Source organism: Pan paniscus, chromosome 13, assembly GCF_029289425.2.
Source record: "Pan paniscus chromosome 13, NHGRI_mPanPan1-v2.0_pri, whole genome shotgun sequence".
In the NCBI taxonomy this organism is placed as follows: Eukaryota; Metazoa; Chordata; class Mammalia; order Primates; family Hominidae; genus Pan; species Pan paniscus.
In genome coordinates, this window is record NC_073262.2 from 57,898,836 (window position 1) to 57,918,151 (window position 19,316).

General features: G+C 35.4%; 1 long non-coding RNA gene across 2 annotated transcripts in view; it reads left to right on the top strand.

Annotated features, from left to right (window-relative positions):
• Window positions 1–18,480, top strand: part of LOC117979392 (uncharacterized) — a 269,408-nt gene extending 250,928 nt beyond the window's left edge. Inside the window, exons 3-5 of one of the 2 annotated variants that reach the window (XR_008624511.2) lie at window positions 7,598–8,115; window positions 12,956–13,050; window positions 18,315–18,480. This is a non-coding gene — a long non-coding RNA (uncharacterized LOC117979392). Of the gene's footprint in view, window positions 1–7,597; window positions 8,277–12,955; window positions 13,051–18,314 lie in introns of those variants that run through there. The other variant, XR_004670175.2, reaches the window with a different exon arrangement.
• The last annotated feature ends 836 nt before the right edge of the window (window positions 18,481–19,316 follow it).

A 19,316-nucleotide genomic window follows, 5' to 3' on the forward strand; every position in this document is an offset into this window, starting at 1 on the left:
ATCATGTCACACCTGTCTTTAAGATCATCTCCTACCTCCACACAGTAACATTCTTACCATGGCAAACACAACTGCCATTATGTTGGCATTAACTGACCTTTTGATGGTCTTTTTTGAAAACCAAGGTCCTCATGAAACCTGCATTAAAATTACAGTAGACAAAGAATCTACCATGTCATTTTATTACTAACATTTTTCTAACCTTGTATCTTTTTCCAATAATATCCATCATTTACTCATTAATTCAACATGAATATGATAACTGCACTAGGCCAGGCACTATATTTGGTATTAAAGACATTAAATATTAGGTTAGGTCTCTACTATAAAATAAACATGATCAAATAAGAGAGAAAAACAAATAAACCAAAAACGATAATGCAATACAATGCTTCTATATTTTTTCCTTCCAAACTTAGTAAAATTTCTTATGCAATAAAAACTTTCTTGAAATTTTAAGTGGAAATAAAACTCTCTTTTCCTTTTTCTGCTATACCATGTTATTTATCTCTCTATTAAGGTATCTATTTAATTCTCCTTTGCAATATACTTGGTTCATTCATTTGTTAAGTGAATATTTCACAGTGTAGTGTTTCCTAGATGTTTCCTGTGTGCCCCCTACTGGCTCATCAATTCTTTTAGGATAAATCATATGTCTTGTTTTCATTTCATCGTGTCTAGAAAAAGTATAATATTCTATTTTCAGATTTAAAAAGTAAATAAATCATGTAAGTATACACTGGAAGATGGCGTGATTATAAGAAGACTATTAGTCATAAAAGTATATGTCTCTAATAAGAGTTAATTTGAAGTTAAGTTGCCTTGCGACAAATGCATGCCCAGAAAAATCCAGTGCTGCCCACACATTGCTCTAAGTAAGAATGTACCTAATGCATTATGCTTAGTTTGAACTTCGCAATTTAAGGATCAAATTGAAATAAAAAAAAGTGTGTGCAAAGATATATAAATAGAATGATAAAGCTTTGGAATATTAGGATATGGGAGAAGAGTTGGAAAGTTAGAGAAATGAAAAATGCTTACCTGTAGAAAAAGAAGCATGATGGAAAGGGAATGGATTGCCATCTTTAAATTTCATATATCTCTCCAGACAGCAAATCTACAATGAATGCAAAATACATAATGAAAAGGTAGTCAGATTTTTATTTTAATCTGCTGAGTGTCATGTAGAGGCTAAACACTGAATTGGAATACCTTAATTGCAATATTGAAGTAGAAGTAGGATATTGAACTAGATTATTTCTAAGACACTTTTCAAGTCATGAGTCTAAGATAATTTAAATATTTAGCTACAGCTCAATTTTCCATTGTCCTTTTATTTTAGGATTTCACTGTTTTTATTTTAGCTAGAAAGAATGGTAAATATATTTTTGTGTTAAATATTTGTTCTAAGTAGTGTTTTCAAATGTACATTAATGGAGCATAGATTTTTCAGAGGTAAAAAAGTTTTCTAATAAATTAATGAGTCACTAAAATGTATGAATGCCTACAAGTTGTTCATCAATTATATAATCAATCATAATCGAAGGTGCACTTTGGTTTCACATATAAGTTTCCTTCCTAATATAAGCATTGGTCTAATTGTGGAGATGGGATATAGTTAACATAGCTAAATAATAAATCTATGAACAATAGCAAATACTTCACGTTTGATTTTTTGCCATTTTCCCACTTTTAACAACAACATTTATCATATTTATATAATATCAAGAAAAGTACTATTTTAAAAACAGGATTACAAAACTCTACAAAATTTATTTTTGTATATGATGTGACATTAATATGTTTGGTGGAAAGAATGAATAGGAAGACTTAAAGAGGAAAGAAAAAACACAAGTAACGAGAGAAGCAACATGATAAAGACATCTGTAAAGGAACAGTCAATGACACGTGTTCCAAAAATCAATGGAAGAAGCAGTCCATTGAGTGACTCCAATAATTACCTTGGGCAACATAACCATGTTGAATCTGAATTTTCTTATCTTTGTAGGCAAGACATTGGCACTGATTATCCGAAATGTCCCTTTGAACTCTAAACATATAATTTTACAAAATTATCTCTGCTTTCACCATCAAGTAAAATACATTTCAAATGCTTTGCAAAGAAGGCAGGCTTTCCTCTTATGAAAGGAAAAATACATCACTGTTAGAGCTTTGGGGATATCTTGTCAACTTTGTTTTCCAGTTTTGAGATTTTTTTCATAATAGCTTCTCCTTTATTTTAACAGTTATTAACGTTTCTGCCCTAAAAATCCGGGTGCTTCTAGAAAGCTAATCATTATCAGACCTTCTTTTGTTGCTTGTTTTTTATTTTTTTATTTTAAGTTCCAGGATACATGTGCAGAAAGTGTAGTTTTGTTACATAGGTATACATGTGCCACGGTGGTTCGCTGCACCTATCAACATGTCATCTAGGTTTTAAACCCCACATACATTAGGTATTTGTCCTAATGCTCTCCCGTCCCTTGCCTCCCACCCCCTCAGACAGGCCCTGGTGTGTGATGTTCCCCTACCTGTGTCCATGTGTTCTCATTGTTCAACTCCCACTTATGAGTGAGAACATGCGGTGTTTGGTTTTCTATTCCTGTGTTAGTTTGCTGAGTATGATGGCTCCCAGCTTCATCTATGTCCCTGCAAAGGACATTATCTCATTATTTTTTATGGCTGTATAATATTCCATGGTGTAAAAGAAACTATTATCAGAGTGAACAGGCAACCTACAGAATGGGAGAAAATGTTTGCCATCTATCCATCTGACAAAGGTCAAATATCTGTAATCTACAAGGAACTTAACAAAATTTACAAGAAAAAAACAAACAACACCATCAAAAAGTGGGAGAAGGATATAAACAGATGGTTCTCAAAACAGAACATTTATGTGGCAACAAACGTGAAAAAAAGCTCATCGTCACTGGTCATTAGAGAAATGCAAATCAAAACCACAATGAGATACCATCTCATGCCAGTCAGAAAGGTGATTATTAAAGTCAGGAAAAAATAGATGCTGGCAAGGCTACGGAGAAATAGGGACGCTTTTACACATTTGTGGGAGTGTAAATTAGTTCAACTACTGTGCAAGACAGTGTGGCGATTCCTCAAGGATCTAGAACCAGAAATACCATTTGACCCAGCAATTCCATTACCGGGTATATACCCAAAGGATTATAAAACATTCTACTATAAAGACACATGCACACGTATGTTTATTGAAGCACTGTTTATAATAGCAAAGACTTGGAACCAACCCAAATGCCCATCAATGATAGAACAAGTTTTGAGATTATATGTTACCTTTATTTCTGGCCTTTCCATTGTTCACTTCTCAGTCATTTCATTGCTTATTAACAGAGAGCTTGAAGGGAATAGACCCTGTTGTAAAGTGAAATCAGAAAATGCTGCTATTTGGTCCTTTTAAAACCGTAAGAGTATGAAACAGATTAAAATGAGATCTATGAACTAATCATGGTGGATAAATAAGATTTGGCTATGAAGACTGCAGAGCATCTTGGTGAAAATTTCCTTCTCAATACCTAACAATAATGTCAAAAAAAACTTTGAAATATAAACATAATTATATAATTCTTGACGTATTTAGTCATTAGAATTTTACCTAATAGGGGGTTGGGTACAGTGGCTCACGCCTGTAATCCCGGCACTTTGGGAGGCCGAGGTGGGCAGATCACAAGGTCAGGAGGTCAAGACCATCCTGGCTAACACGGTGAAACCCCATCTCTACTAAAAATACAAAAATTAGCTGGGCGTGATGGCAGGTGCCTGTAATCCCAGCTACTCGGGAGGCTGAGGTAGGAGAATCGCTTGAACCCAGGAAGCAGAGGTTGCAGTGAGCCGAGATTGTGACACTGCACTCCAGCTTGGGTGACAGAGTGAGACGCCATCTCAAAAAAAAAAAAAAAAAAAAAGAATTTTGCCTAATAGGAATTTAGTGTTGGTCCCTAAGGAAAGCCATGCATTTAAAGACTGATTGTAATTGAATCCCTAAACTTGAAACAAAGTAAGCAAATGATAAAAGAATTCATTCTAAGAAAATATGACTTTATCTGATTGTGATATAATATAGAGACATATTACCTAAATATGCAGACATATGATGTATGTATTCATAAGTCCTATTAGTATTTATAATACAATTATATTTGAGTACCATAGTAACAAACACAGACATGAATAAAATATGCCAGTCTGATTTATAGGCTTATACATAGAGTAAGTCATAATATAATTTTTGAATAGTTCTTTGCTTTGTATGAGGTAAGATTTGGATTGGTAAAACATTTTGTGTTCGTATAATTTGAATGCTCATTAATGACAGTTCAAGAATTATAAAAATATTAATATTTTCTAAATGGAACATCATAAAAATTGTCTAATGATCTTTGTATGGCACCATTAGCATCTAAAATATGTGTGTGTATATAGAAAACACTTTTTAAATTATACCTTAAGTTCTGGGATACATGTGCAAACTGTGCAGGTTTGTTACATAGGTATACACGTGCCACAGTGGTTTGCTGCACCCATGAACCCGTCATCTACATTAGGTATTCCTCCTACTGCTATCCCTCCCCTAGCCCCCCACTCCCCAACAGGCCAGTATGTGATGTTTCCCTCCCATTGTGCAACTCTCACTTATGAGTGAGAATATGTGGTGTTTGGTTTTCTGTCCCTTTGTTAGTTTGCTGAGAATGATGGTTTCCAGCTTCATCCATGTTGCTGCCAAGGACATGAACTCATCCTTTTTTACAGCTGCATAGTATTCCATGGTGTATATGTGCCACATTTTCTTTATTCAGTCTATCATTGATGGGCATTTGGGTTGATTCCAAGTCTTTGCAATTGTGAACAGTGCTGCAATAAACATACGTGTGCATGTGTCTTTATAGAAGAATGATTTCTAATCCTTTGGGTATATACCCAGTAATGGAATTGCTGGGTCAAATGGTATTTCTAGTTCTAGATCCTTGAGGAATTGCCACACTGTCTTCCACAATGGTTGAACAAATTTACACTCCCACCAACAGTGTAAATGCATTCCTATTTCTCCACCGCCTCTCCAGCAACTTTTGTTTCCTGACTTTTTAGTGATTGCCATTCTAACTGGCCTGAGATGGTATGTCATTGTGGTTTTGATTTGCATTCCTCTAATGACAAGTGATGAGCTTTTTTTCATATTTGTTGGCTCCATAAATGTCTTCGTTTGAGAAGTGTTTGTTCATATCCTTTGCCCAATTTTTGATGTTTTTTTTTTCTTGTAAATCATTAGTGGTGTGTAGAAACACTACTGATTTTGATTTTGCTACCTGCCATTTTACTAATTTATCAAATTCAAAAGAATTTGGTGGAGTCTTTAGGTTTTTTCAAATATAAAATCATGTCATTAGCAAACAGGAATAATTTGACTTCCACTTTTCCAATTTAGATCCCTTTTATTTTTGTATTTTTCTTACCTAATTGCTCTAGCTAGGACTTCCAGTACTATGCTGAATTGTAATGATGAAAGTGAGCATCCTTGTCTTGTTTCTTCTTTCCAAGAATGCTCTTGACTTTTCCCTATTCAGCATGGTGTTGGCTGTGGGCTTGTTGAATATAGCCTTAGTTATTCTAAGATTTGCGCCTTCTATGCCTAGTTTGTTGAGAGTTTTTATCATGAAGGGATGATGAATTCTATCAAATACTTTTTCTGCATCTATTGAGGTAACTATATGGTTTTGTCTTTCATTCTGTTTATATGATGTATCACATTTATTGGTTTGCAGATGTGGAACTCTCCTTACATGTCTAGTATAAAGCCCACTTAATTATGGTGTATTATCTTTTTGATATGCTGTTGGATTTGGATTGCTCATATTTTGTTGAGGATAGTTGCATCTGTGTTTATCAGTGATATTGACCTGTAGATTTCTTTTTTCATCATGCCCTTTTCTAGTTTTCATATAATGATGTTACTGGCCTCGTGGCATTAGCTAGGGAGAATTTCCTTCTATTTTTGGAACAAGATTCTTAACTACAACTAAGCTATGCGGGCCTATCAAGAATGAATTCAAGTTCGAGACATCATTAAGAAGAGGGCTCAGAGGACTAAAGTTTGGTGAAGGAGAGAGTCTGTCAGTGTCTGGATTTTAGAAATGTGTTATAAGCCTGATCATTACTCTTTTATTTTGATTTTATATGTACAGTATTATATTGCTGTAAACACTGCCTTCTACATTCTAAAATTTCTGAAACAGGGTTGCAGCTAAATATTGAAGTGTACATTTAATGTTACAGTCTTTCTTTTTCTGGAAAAAATATCATAATACACGAACAAAACAAAATATTCTTAAAATTTTTTAAATGATACTTATACAGTATCATAAAATTCTTCTCTATTGAAAATGTAAAAAAACTTAGAAATGTTAAAGCTGACTATCACATATAAAAAATAAGAGATTTGCCTACTAAACAAAGCAATCTTTAATATAAATTCAAGATTACATTTTTTTTCTATCGAGTGGGTATGGTAAACACAGTAAGTAGTTAAGAATACTGTCTTTAGAGCCATAAGATGAAGTTTTAAATTCTTCATCTGATGAGTGCCTCTTAAAGGATGTAAGCACCATCTTGGAAAAATGCCCCAACCATTTTAAGTATCAAATGTAATATAAGGATAATATATTATTTCTAGGATTGTGGTTAAAATTGAACATAATATCTTTTGAAAAACAGTATAGCATTTCATTAATACTAAAACCTCAATATATGTTTAATTATTAAGATCAATCTGTGATGGCATTATTTGACCATGAATAAAAATGTACTTTAAACGTCTAAAGGATCATTGTAATATATAGATCATTGTAATACAGATGTTTACCAATACTTCATGTTTGCATCTATGGAAAAGAAATAGATAAGTTTATCTGACTGCAGAAATAGTAGAATTCATCAAGAAGTGATTAAACATTGAAAGACACACTTCTCATCAACTCTTCCTCCAGAAGCTATTTACGTCAAAATATATCTCTCTGTCCAGAAACATTTATGTCTATGCATTTTCAGATAATTGCCTGGACCCGTACTTTGAATTTTCTTTCTACAAAGTGTGCAATGTATATGGTCCCTGGTGAAGCTGTGATGAGTGTGAGTGAGAATGAGAATCCGGTACCACCAGAAACTGGTCTGTATGCTATACTGTAGAGGACAAAGTTGGCTGCTAAATAAAGAAGCATACAAAAAATTAAAAATTAAAACCAATCGAAAGGAGCTAAGGCAAGCTCTGCAACTAGCAACTAAAAATAACTTCTAAAGAAGGTGAGGGCTGGGAAAATCCGCTGAGACAATGTTACAAATCTAGATTTGAAGTAGAGAGACTTTATAAAATGCCAGTGGAAGAGCTCTTGGTTAGATAGAAGGCTGTTATGGACTCTGAACTAGTCAGACAAGTTAAACAAGTGTTAGTCTTAGGAAGAGGGTATAATAATTATAACTACAAGGTATTGAAAAATGTTTCACTCATCATTGAACAAGAAATACCTTAAAGAACAGGACACAGCTGTAATGTTAAACTTTGTTCTTTCTCTAGGAAGAAAATAAAATGAAATGCATTAAGGGATGCATGTGTGACTTCAGCGAACAATTTCAGCAGAAAAACTTGCCTGATATTAGCCAACAAGACTGGAAATTAAGAAGAAGGCATTGTCCGGTTTCGGTGGCTCACGCCTGTAATCCCAGCACTTTGGGAAGCTGAGGTGGATCACGAGGTCAGGAGATTGAGACCATTCTGGCTAACACGGTGAAACCCCGTTTCTACTAAAAAAACAAAAAAATTAGCCAGGCGTGGTGGCGGGCGCCTGTAGTCCCAGCTACTCCGGAGACTGAGGCAGGAAAATGGCGAGAACGCGGGAGGCGGAGCTTGCAGTGAGCCAAGATGGCGCCACTCCACTCCAGCCTGGGCGATCGAGCGAGACTCTGTATCCAGAAAAAAGAAAAGAAAAAAAAAAGAAAAAATGAAGAAGAAGGGGAAGGAAAAGGAGAAGACGACGACACTGAGGCCAGGTGCAGTGGCTCACGCCTGTAATTCCAGCTCTTTGGGAGGCCGAGGTGGGTGGATCACCTAAGGTCAGGAGTTTAAGACCAGCCTTGCCAACATGGCAAAACCCTGTCTCTACTAAAACTACAAAAAATTAGCCGGGCATGGAGGCACCCGCCTGTACTGAGGGGCTACTCAGGGGGCTGAGGCAGGAGAATCGCTTGAACCCAGGAGATAGTGAGACTCCGTCTCAAAAAAAAAAAAAAAAAAAAAAGGCATTGAATTTGCTTAAGTAAATTTACAATTTATAATAATTTATGGTATGCTTTTGGCTTAAAAGAAGTGAGGTTCGTTTGGTTTGGGTTTTAAAATTTCAATTGTGTGTCAAATTATGTGCATGCCAATACTTTTTCTTTGTTCATAAATTACATTCTTAATGCATGGGCTTCTCGCTTTAACTTTACCCCTCTGGCTCATGTTAATGCGGATTCCTAATTTTCCACTTCCATTAATTTTAGTAGCTACATATATCATGACACAGTTCCCACTACCTCTTTATTTATTTCACTTCCCAATGCACCCTTCATAAGCACTTGCCTGTCTTCCCTTCTTCTATGGGGTCCTTGAACATAATTTTCTCAATCAAGCATGTTCTTAACAAACTAACAAGATACATTTTCATTTGTTTGATATACTTTGCTTATTTTGTTTTGGTTTTCCCAGATAATTTCTGCTTCAGGCCTCACTACACAGACCAGCCTGAGGCAAAGGTAAACAAATTAATGTGAAAAAGGAAAGGAAAAAATACATGGAAAACAGAATACAAATCAGCATTTCAGCACATTATCCTGGCCTTCTTATTTGCTTTGGTATCTGAAAGGAAAATTTCTTATTTCTTCTCTGATCAACTATTACTCTCACTACTTCACTTCTGATACCAAATGTGTGAGCTTTTTCTAAAAAATTCAACTTAATCCTCTGGCAAACACCAACTGGGTGTCCTACGGTTTAATTAAATTCTAAAACTAACCAGAGTTAGCACAGACCCCACAGGCAGGTTAAGAACTCAGTCTTAGAAGACTGGCTTCTATTTCCAATGTCAGTCACAAGTCTAAGTTGTCACCTGTGCTTCTGATTGACTGGCTATAAATTGGAGGTTCTCATAAACCCCTCCCCAGGCACAATAATTTGCAAGTATGGCTCCCAGAGGTCTGGAAAACAGTTTATTCACTAGATTACCAGTTTACTATAAAAGGGTACAACTGAGGAACAGCCAGCCAGGAGAGATGCATAGGTATCTTGAAGAGAACTTTCATGCTTTCTCAGGTGCACCATCCTTTCATGACCTCCATGTTTTCACCAACCTGGAAACTCTCAAAGCTCATCCTTTGGGGTTTATATGGAGGCTTCATTAAGTAGGCATGATCAATTACACCATTGGCCATTGGTGGTTCAATCAATCTCTAGCCATTCTTCTCTCCCCGAGGTGAGTGTGGAATGGGGATGAAGGTTCCAACCACCTAATCACATAGTTGCTTGCCTCTCAACCAGCTAACCATCTTTGGGGGCTTTCCATAAATGGCCTCATTAACATAAACTTAGGTCAATTAAAAGGGTCTTGTTATGAAGAACTTAACAATTCTCCTTTTATCTTTATCACTTTTATCACTTAGGAAATTCCAAGAGTTTCAGGAGCTCTGGGCCACAAATGGGACAAAAACCAAATACATGTTTCTTATTATAAATCACAATATCACAGTCTTATTTAAAGTAGGGTGACAGCTTTGACTCAAATTAGCAAAGCCTTTCCTTAGGACCTAGTGGGCCCTTTTGATCCAAAAGGTTTCTACTTTCTATTTGATTGTTGGCATTACTTCATGTGATCCCTTTACCTTCTGCATTCATATTATACATATACTAGGTCAATGATGAGTGATCTTCACATTTCCTTTTCTTTTCGTCATCAGAAATCTTACTGGCCTGTTTCAGTTTTTAGCGGATTTCTTGAGATAAACTTTTACTTCACTGAATCAATTTTACTCTTTTCTGCTACTTAATAGCTCCCATTAAAATATTAAATATTTTAATATTTTTAAATATTTGTTTATTTATTTTTGAGATGGAGTCTCTCTCTGTCACCCAGGCTGGAGTGCAGTGGTGGGATCTTGGCTCACTGCAAACTCCGCCTCCCAAGTCCAAGAGATTCTCCTGCCTCAGCCTCCGGAGTAGCTGGGATTACAGGCATGCGCCACCATGCCCTGCTAATTTTTGTATTTTTAGTAAAGACGGGGTTTCGGCATGTTGGCCAGTCTGGTCTTGAACTCCTGACCTCAGGTGACCTGCCCAACTCAGCCTCCCAAAGTGCTGGGATTACAGGCATGAGCCACATTAAGTGATTTTTAAAAATTTAACTATTTTAATCTTTATTATTATTTCCTATCAGAATTTTTTTGTTTTGTTTTGTTTTTTATTTTTTTGAGACGGAGTCTGGCTCTGTCCCCCAGGCTGGAGTGCAGTGGCACCATCTTGGCTCACTGCAAGCTCCACCTCCCGGGTTCAAGCCATTCTCCTGCCTCAGCCTCCCGAGTAGCTGGGACTACAGGCGCCCACCACCACGCCCTTCTAATTTTTTTGTATTTTTAGTAGAGACAGGGTTTCACCATGTTGGTCAGGATGGTCTTGAACTCCTGACCTCGTGATCCGCCCACCTCGGCCTCCCAAAGTGCTAGGATTACAGGCTTGAGTCACCTCACCTGGCCTCCTATCAGAATTTTTAATGGATTGACACTTTTGACCTCGTTGAGATTATAAAAAGGGATATTTTTAGAAACTTTCTCTTGTTTATCAGTGTGTTCCTTTTCTATTTTGTTTATTTGTTTATTTTTTGACAGATTTAGGGGATACTGGATATATTGCATAGTTGTGAAATCTATTTTTTAGTTTTTGGTTTCTTTAAGGGGTTAGTATTTGGTTGTTCATCTTCATATAAACTGCCTTCTTTAGAATATACATATATATATATATATATATATGCCAAATAACTTTCTCTTTGCTTATTCTTTCAGAAGGAAGTGTGTTCTTGGACCCTCATTATAATAAAGATAGTCCTTTTAGAGTTTTTAAGGGTGTAGTTTAAAAAATTAGTCTTACATGAAGAGGGAAGAGGAAGGATTATATTTTCTGCATTCTCATATTGATAATCAGGAACTGTGTTTTTCTGTGAAGCACTGCCGTATGGAGAAAAAATCCTCAGGGAACAGTGTGCTGATGTAATGCACCATCATTGCTGTGGGGATTAATTTTGATAGTTGGGAGTTAGTTTGGGGGCAAAACTCTCCTCTCTAATGGGCATATCTGATCTTGTGGAGAGCCTGTCTCAGTAGTAACCCCTTTCACAGGGCTCTCTGTGCCTCTATCGAGAGAATAGATTGCAGCAGGGCTTCTGGTACTGAAATTCACTCCACATTCATATTTCCGTCTTGGAGCTGACACATACCTAACCCCCTCCTACCTCTCTTTGTAATGGTCATCCTTCAGTTCCAGTGTCTGGCAGTCTAACTTGAGGTATCTTTGACAATTCTATTAAACTTATTTCCAGGTGGACTTTTCCATTGAGTTTATCATCCCACAGACTTGGCAATATTTTCCTTTATTCAATCCCTTCTGCATTATGTTTTGAAGAATAACCTCATAGGTTTTGTCATTTCCCATGAAAATTTTAGAGAAAGGAAATTAAAATGTGCTGGTCCAAATCATCCACTTGAAATGAAGTGTTTCCTTCTAGTCCAGTATAGCATATCCTGTGAATAGTAGGACAGCACTTTCAGATTTTTTGAGAACATTCTGTGAAATAATAAAATGTCTCCATGGGGCTGAGGTTTTTTTGTGAGAAAATACCACATAAATGCAAAAACAAACTGTTCCTGAAATTGAAATGTTATTTTGCATAACTTGGATAATAATTTGGAGTTTCCAATAGACACCAACATAACCCCCCCCACCTAATAAAAAAAAGAAGAAAAGAAAATGAAATAAATTTTTCTTAGAATTCTACTTCTGATTTGTCTCTTTTCATATTTAAACATAAAAAAGAGGACATATTTGAGTTATGTATTAAATAGCATATTTACATTAATTAAATGCAGTTCCATACTTTAGACTACTCAAATTTAATGTATTGATTAATGTTTTTCTCCATAGAATAATTACTAATTACTGTTAATTAAAAACTCCACATTTTAGAATAATAATTGGAGGGGGAAACAAACTATATGCAATGTCTCACATTTTCTCTCTCCTACAGTAAAACGAACAAGAGGTATTTGATTGTTCAAATGTTATTAAAGATCATTTGGTTTTTAGATGACATTTACACCTAGCTTATACAAATCATCTATTGTTCATGCTTTAATGATTTTCTGCTGACTTATCATCTTATTATCCCTGATCTATTATTTAAAATAAGCATAAATGCCAATCTGTGACCAGAAAATTGAAAGATTGATTGTCTATATATTTGCTTATTGTTCTGAGTAAATTTTATTTTTCCGTATGTCACCTAATTCTAGAAATAAGGCAAAATGAAGCTTATTTGCTAAGGATTTGTCTATAAGAATATGTTTAGAATACCTATTATATACTTAGTACTTTTACAGTTTAACTCTTGGGGGCAATGATAGAGGGCATTTATTGTATGGCCCCTCATTTCAAAAAGCTCATCCTGTTTTTGTTCAAAAAGATTATAGTATATTGCTCGTAATAGTCATTAATACTAAGCAACATACTATCAACAATTAAATTGTATTTTATAGATGGTAAAAGTCAGAAAAGATCAACTTATAGAAAGTATAGTGAATGCTTGATATTCCAATGTGTTTATAATGTAGATATAAGTTCAGTTTTATCTTACAGGTATAGTAAGATTTGAATGAATAAAAGGTAAAAGGAGAGACATTACAGGAGAAAGGATCATCAACTTGAGGAAACAAAAACAGAAGATAATATAGGTGAGACTTCACTCAAAGAAAGGATAACAAGTAAAAACATGCAATAACGGGAAAAGAGGTTTTATTTGTGGGAGAATGCACACTGAGCATGAATCTTTGTCAGGCATGGTAGCTAATGCCTGCAATCCCAGTAGTCTGGCAACCCAAGGCAAGAGGATTGCTTGAGCCCAAGAGCGCAGTGAGCCATTATTGTGCCACTGCACTCCAGCCAGGGCAAAAAAGTGAGACCTTGTCTCAAAAAAAAGAAAGAAAGAAAAGAAAAAACAGAAATGAGCATGAATTATTGATTATTAAATGCTTTGTTATTATTAATATCCCTTTATGAGTATACACTTAGAAAGTAAAGTTATGTAAAGCTATGGTGATCTTAAAATATAGTATAAGTATGTTTCTGACATAGGAATAGAAGCAGATTATTAGATGGTCTGCCAGGCAGGGGCAGGGGCAGACCAAGCACATGGTACTGACATATGCATACAAATAGATCAGTAAATTAGAATAGAAAGTCCACCAATAAACCTAAATATACAAGAAAATTCATTATGTGATAATGTGGTATCGCAAATAACTGAGGCAAATATGAATTTTTAAATCAATACTGTTGGGACAAATGATAGTTATTTAGACAGAAATGCAATTGGTTTCATAGTTCATACCACAAAGAACAATAAACTCCAAATAGATCACAGATTAAATAAAAAATAATAGAAACTTAAATGTACTAGAAGAAAACATGAATGAATCCTTCTATAACATGACTATAGGAAAAGGATTTCTAATGGATCAGTATCAAAATGCAACAGAAAACCTGAGTAAATTAAAATCAATTATATTAAACACTCTGTATGACAATAAACATGATAAGCAACATCAAAAGACAAATGATGAACTAGGGGAAAAACAAACCATATATACCACTAATGAAGAGTTATTGATACATTTATATATGTTTAAGGGCCTACTGTATGCCATTTAAAAAGTTGTGTGTTCATGTCTTTTGCCTGTTTTTCTAACAGATTTTGGTGTTTTTACCATAAAATATTAAGGGTTTTTTAATATTAGCACAGACTTCAAGCAGTTCAGTGCTCTACTAAGGAGGCACAAGGGAAAAACTTTTATAAGGTGTTTGTGGAAGCAAGCCAAAAAATACACTTCATTGGTGTGTTAGTCCATTCTCAGGCTGTTATAAAGTACTGCCCAAGGCTAGGTAATTTATAAAGGACAGTGGTTTAATTGAATCACACTTCCACATAGTTGGGCAGGCCTCAGACAACTTATAACTGTGGCAGAAGGGGAAGCAAACACGTCCTTCTTCACATGGCAGCAGGAGGAGGAGTGCCAAGCAAAGGGGGTAAAAGCCCTTTATGAAACCATCAGATGTTGTGAGAACTCACTCACTATCACAAGAGCAACATGGAGGGAATCACCCCCATGATTCAATTACCTTTCACTAGGTCTCTTCCACAACACATGAGGTTTATGAGAACTACAGTTCAAGTTGAGATTTGAGTAGGGACACAGCCAAACCATATTAATTGGCTACAGTGAGAAGTCCTCAGTTAGAGGTTAGAGTGGTAGTTTCTGATTGGTTAAGCTTAAGTCTTGTTTTAATGTTCAGATTGAGTTGGGCTGTGATTGCTCACAAAGGAACCCAAAGCACTGGAGTCACCTCAGCATAATCGCCTCCCATTATTATTTTTAATAATGTCCCTTTTTGGTCAGCCTCTCATTTATAAGAGGTTAACCAAATCTTTGGCATTAGCATGACTCTGTGTCCCCATCGTGACTGATTTGTCTTTGTGTGAAATTCATAAGTCATGGCATCAGGTCCATTGAAGAATTTTCTTTCTTATTTATTTATTTATTGGTCATTATAAGTGAGTGAGATGTTGATGGCTGTAAACATGCAGTTAAGATCCTTGAGAGAATACAGCACATCATGGAGAATACAATGATGACTATCAGAAGAATAATACGAAAAGAGTGGTGGAGTATACTCCTAAGTCAGGGCCCCACAAACCAAACTAATTAATATTTAATGGAAACAAAACAAAGATGAGTGGCTAGAGTAAACTATAAACTCTATGTATATAGTTTACAGTCAGTTGAGAAGACTTCTAGATCTGAACTAAAAGATTTTTTCCTAGTTTGCCATTTGAATGACTGGTTATGACATCAAGCAAGTAATTGAACATTTAGCACCATGTTGTTTTACATCCTCTACAAAAAAGGGAAACAGTCAAGATCAATTTAAGGCAGTTGAGGTGCAAAGAAGAGGCTGAACCAAAAGAGAATGCAAACAGAAACCAGGAAATCAAACTGTGTTTCAAAATGAATGGAATTATCGTCATTGAAAGGTTGGGGTAGGTGGGAAAGAACTGAACACAATACTTTGAATATTTATTCTAAGTGAGAAGTTAAAAGTAATTGCAAACAATTCCTGAACTATAGCTATTAGATTTGATTTCAAAGAAGTATTGGTTACTAATTTTATAATCTACTTTCCATGTACTGTGGAATTCAGCAAAGGAATCTATACATGATGATGATAAGAGGCAGATCTCTTACCACCAGTGATAGGAGATACAAATATGGAACAAAGGAAGGCTGTGAAGAACCCTAGGTTTGAAATTGAAAATGGACACAGGAGTATGCATTCACACTTTTACAGACACAGGTAAAGATAGAGATATGTGTGGCTGGGCACGGTGGCTAATGCCTGTAATCCCAGCACTTTGGGAGGCTGAGGCGGGCAGATGACAAGGTCAGGAGATCAAGACCATCCTGGCCAACATGGTGAAACCCCGCTTCTACTAAAAATACAAAAAATTACCTTGGTGTGGTGGCATGCACCTGTAGTCCCAGCTACTCAGGAGGCTGAGGCAGAAGAATTGTTTGAACTCAGAAGGTGGAGGTTGCCGTGAGCCGAGATTGTGCCACTGAACTCCTGCCTGGGCGACAGAGTGAGACTCTGTCTCAAAAAAAAAAAGATATAGATATGTGTGTGAATTGTATGTGTGTGTGTGTGTGTGTGTGTTTCCAAGGTCTATCTGTTGAGCAGCCCTAGGAGGAATGACTATCCAGTAGCAATACACATAATTAATACTCTCCACTAAAAGGAACTAGAACTCCATAGAAAAATAGCGAATTTCCTTGCTGAGGCAGAAAAAAAAAAACCTAGATCATTTTTTTGCCAAAACATAAGAATATGTTTACAACTATGAGGGCATTTCAAAGGGACACAATATAACCAGCTTGAGTGGGCTTCCACTGGCCAAATCTGAACAATGTGAACATTAGAGCACGTAACAGTAGTGGATTACAACCCAATGAATAAAATAAAAATATTAGTCCTACTGAAAATGATAGATCTATAGATAGATGATAGATAGATCACAAAAAAACCTTCTCTCTTAGAGTAGAATACAAACCAATAAATATATTACTAATGATAGAAAATTATCATTTGACAGTATTCATAGTGTGACTTAATTCAGGAAAGAATGACTGGTAGATGCAATATTGGTGGGCCCAATTTTGAAGAGAGACAGCATATTCTTTTGGTCATAAAATATCTATTCATAAATTAGTTATTAATTACAAAGAGAAAAAAACAGTAACTTTAAAATATTGAAAAACTTATTGGGAACCAACTATCCAAATGAACAGTTAACATCATCAATATCGAAACAAACCCTTACCATGACTCACTTGACTCAATACACTGAGAAGGACACAAAATCACTTCTAGGGTGTCCTTCCCCAAAATGCATAACCTGAATCTAGTGAGAAAAAAAAAACAGACAAATAAAAACTGATCAGTATTTGTTTCCAGTTGCTGTTGCAACAAATTGCCACATCCTTTGTGGTTAAAACAATACAAATTTTTCTTACGGCTTTGGAGATCACAAGTCTAACGTGGGCCTGATGGAGCTAAAACCAAGATACCAGCAGAGCTATGTCGCTTCTGAAGGCTATCAGGGGCAATCTGTGTTTTCTGCCTTTTCCATCTTCTAGGAGTTGCTTGTATTTCTTGACTCATGACCCCTTCCTCCATCTTCAAAGCCAGTAGTGTAGAATCTTGAAACCACCCCTCCTTCCCCTTCTCCCTCTCCCATGTCTATTTCCAATTGAAAACTATGAATCTCTAACTCTACCATTTTGCCTCCTCTTATAATTACCTTTGGGAATACATTGGGCCCACCTGGGTAATGCAAAATAATCTTCCCATTTCAGGATCCTAAATTTAATCACATCTGCAAAGTCACTTATGCCTTGTAATATAACATAGTCATACGGATTAGTAGGGGGACATCTTTGTGAGGCAATTATTCTGTATGTCACAGAGGCATTTATAATATAACTGTACCTTAAACAAATGTCAATATCATAAAACAAAAAGACACTGAGGATTCAGTGAAATTAAAGAAGACTAAAAGATACACAAAAAGTAAGTACAGTGCATGATCTTGGATTAGATTTTGGACCATAAAAATATTGCTATAAAATATTATTAGAATAATTGACATAATTTAAATAATTGAACTATGATTATATTAGTGAATGTTCTTGTTCTGAGGGAAAAAATGCACAGAAGTATTTAGGAATAAAAAGGCATACTGCAGCAACAAACTCCCAAATGGATTAATAATAATAATAAAAAATAAACATAAAGAATGGCAGAGTAAATTTGGTAAAATATCAATAATTGGTTAGTCTATTAAAGAGATGCAGGAGTTCCTTGTGAGAATTTTGCTCATTTTTCTGTATCTTTGAAATTGTTTCCAAATAAAACCATATAAAATACACTTTCCAAAAGATCTCTTACATTATGATATTATCAGGTAAGCTCTTTTTTTTCAGTGCATATAGAAACAGGGTTAAACAGATGTTATCCTTATGACTTGTCAACTGAGGATGAGAGGAAAAAGTAGATAAACGAAATTCAGGTGAGAAGGTACTAGAGTCAAATGTTTCAGGATTGGTCCCTAAAGTGAGGTTGCCTTTCTGTCCAGTGAGATGGTATTACATCGGACTGTGAGGTCAGTGATAAATTAGAACTTCTTTCTGAGCTTTAGAGTATTTCAGAAGATTTTTTCAGTAGTGGAGTAAGATGATAGAAGCAATAATTAAGGCATAAGTTTTGATGATGGATTGAAGGAAAATAACTTTAGAATTTGGCAGCTATGGGAACTTACAACATGCTGTATGTATTTTTTAGCATTCTAATTTTGCGATGGTAAGAATCGAAGCTTGTATATCAGCAGGTGGCCTGGAGAGGAAGAGAAATGGAGTTATCACAAAAAGGAATCTATAGTACTTGAAAACAAGCAAGATACAGCAAGACAGAGAAAGATGAACCTAAGAAGAATAAGACTTTTTTGTTTTTAGTTTGGATGACGAAGCAAATAATGGAACCTGTGACAGGAAAATTGGTATGTGAAGATGATTAATTTAATATTTGGCATTATAAGGCTTACTGAATGGTAAGATAAATAATAAGATAATCAGTAAGATATTGCAGGTGTAGGACCTGATCTCAGTAGATACAAAAGGAAGTTCGGTTATAAAACTTAGTCAGCAGAAGACGCCTACTGATTCTGATAACCCACATTAACATTAGGCCTAGAGTTATTTGATGTTATGGAAACACGGAAAATCTAATATGGTAAGAAGAGAAATCAATTTTAACTTAATCTATTTCCATACACACTGCAATAAGCTGTCAGTTTATGCTATTTAAAATTTCCATTTCAAGATAAAATGGATTTTGTATGTATAATTTGTCTCTAATTTTATCATGTACTGTTATTTTAAGGCAATGTGTCAGATCCATTTTAATCAAGATTTCATAATTTTAGAACCTGTGTAAAAATTAACTTCAGAATCTATGAAATTACACTCGAGTTGTCATCAGTAATTCCTCCTGGTACTTTTTAGAAAAAAATTCATTCATTCCCTCCTTCAAATATGCAATATAAATTCTACTCTGTTAATGGGTTCTGCAAAACTGATGACTATGGCTTAGCAGTTAAATATTCTGCAGGGATTTTTCTTCTTTTTCACATTTCCAAGTTCTATAGCCCCCTGAAGAACTTCCAACTGAAGAAAAAGTTCTATTTTTTGTTTTATCTATCTATACTTCTAACTAAATCCAGTTGACTGCTCTTCATGGGATCCCATAGTTGTGTAGCATCCTTTAAAAGCAATAGCCTCCATCATCATATACAACATTTATTGAGCACTTGCAATGTATTAAATGTCAT